Genomic DNA, 2,213 nt, shown 5'->3' with positions numbered 1-2,213 from the left:
GCAATAAGGCTTCTAGCATTCCATTGCAGAATGAGAAAAACCATTCATCTACTCAATCTGTGAATCATCATTATTGGTGGCTAGCATTTCATGTATCATTTCAACAGTTATATCCTTTATCCCCAAAAATTCACCTGCTGCTTCCACTATTGTTTTCAGTCTTGACCGCTTTTTTGTCTGTTGTAAAGCAACATTCACCACTTTTCCAATAAAGGCCACAAACTTGTACTTATTAACAATCAATGCATCCTCTCCTACTGTATCACACACTTATGTGAACACTTTGTGGAGCTTTCCTTTGCCTGTGGGAGTTTGGGAAAATCTTTTGAAGAGAACATACTTGATGCTACTTGGGATTTCCAAGCTATGTTTAGTGAAACCTTTTCTGTTGCTTCAGCATATGAGACTTTATTTTGTCACTTTGTATCTCTGCACCTCCTTGGCCTTTTTCTGCACTTCGCAGCCCTGATACGCAGCACTCTGTTCCCCACCACAGTTACAACATTTCACCTTAGCACCTGCAGTACAACTACCATATTCATGTTCCCCCGCACATGTTGGACACCTGGTCTTAGTTGCTTTGCACTTGTCTGCCACATGCCCAAACCTTTGGCACTTAAAGCACCGCAGAGGTTTAGCGATTAATTCTCTTACTGGAAAGCTCATGCAACCGATCATTATCTTCTGTTGTATTTTTTCTTCAAACTGAAGAAGAACAGACAAACTATCCACTATCTTACCCTGATACCTAGTAGGAAGACGCTTAACTACAGACACTTTTCCCCCTTTCATTTCTTTCTTGAGTTCTTCTATGCCGATTTCTATGGGAACTCCACTGATAACTCCAAGTATTTTCCGATTTGCTCCAGGAACATGGCATTTAATTCAAACTTCATTCAGGGTCTTCATTTTCAGTAACTTTTCCTGTTGTTTTGCATTAATCAATTCAACCAACATCCGTCCTTTGCTCAGAAATCTTGCTTGCTTTATCGATCCAAATTCTTTGTGAATCGCTTTAGTCAAGGCCACTGGATGTAGCTTGGGGGGATGCTTTTTTACCGCAGTTTATAACAACTACAAATGCGTTAGTCTTTTTCGATTATCGCGCCGAATAAACCCGTGTTAAACTGTCCTTGTTAATAAACCACACCTGCTAACGCTCGTTCACTGCTACTTAGACTTGCTAGAAGACGGCGAAAAATGTGGTCTTTATTCTCCGGATCTTGGCATATCCAAGCTCGGTCCGTTTTGCGTTACACGGTGGTGGCCCGGAAGAGAAAGCCCTTGTTTTTACTTGCCATTTTGGTAAGGGCTAACCACAACGATGTGGCGGTATGCTTGGTGTGGAGAAGTGGTACTAGGAATTTCGAAGCCCTTAGGCCCTTTTTTGGTTCTGGTGAGCCTCTATTTGTGAGCTATGTGGTTTCAACTGTACGCCCGATATGGGGTCGTTACGATGTGACCACACTACGACCTGCCCGACTTGGAGGTGGTCTAAGCGCCTTGGTGTGCACCTGCAGTGCTGTGTCGTGGTTTCGTCGCGTTCAAACTTAGGTCTGAGAAAGACCTATGGGAGACTTAAACTGTAAAAGGGCTATAATTGTTTCACTAAATGTCGTTTATTCCTTTGCTATAGCTAGATATAGGTGCACGAATGACCTTATTCTGGGTTGTTCAATTTACGTAAAACTTTTGTCAGATAAACTAGAAAGTCCGATGTCATTTAATGGCGTTCTATTCCTGAAATTCTACTTACTCTACGAAGAATCTAACTCACAAGGTGTTGTGTCTGACGGTGTTGTTTTTATTTTTCGTGCGGTACTCAGCCAATGAGGAGCGATGTGGACGAGACCTGTAACGCAATCCAATCAGCACACCTACATCTCACAGACACCATGCAAAAATCTATGAGCTCAACTCTAGTTCGACCGACATTAAACACAAAAGAGGAGCACTCACTTGTAACGCTATCATCTATGCTCTAACCTCACGTGCCAGACGCACTTCACGTGCTCCTAACTTCGTCGACCACCGCCGGAGCACTTAGTTGGCCGTCTTCTCCACTTACTCATTCCTTTTTCAGAAGTTCCTTTCTTCTACTGTACGAGTTCAGCTGTCAGAATCACTAGACTAAGCGCTTACCATTAACTTCTTTCATTTCTTTTCCCTAAACTCTTACTTCTCACCTTTTCACTAGAACCTAAACCACTCGT

The sequence above is a fragment of the Notothenia coriiceps genome, unplaced genomic scaffold (genome assembly GCF_000735185.1).
Source record: "Notothenia coriiceps isolate Sejong01 unplaced genomic scaffold, NC01 NC01_scaffold00015928, whole genome shotgun sequence".
In the NCBI taxonomy this organism is placed as follows: domain Eukaryota; kingdom Metazoa; phylum Chordata; class Actinopteri; order Perciformes; family Nototheniidae; genus Notothenia; species Notothenia coriiceps.
This window is presented reverse-complemented; position numbering follows the sequence as displayed.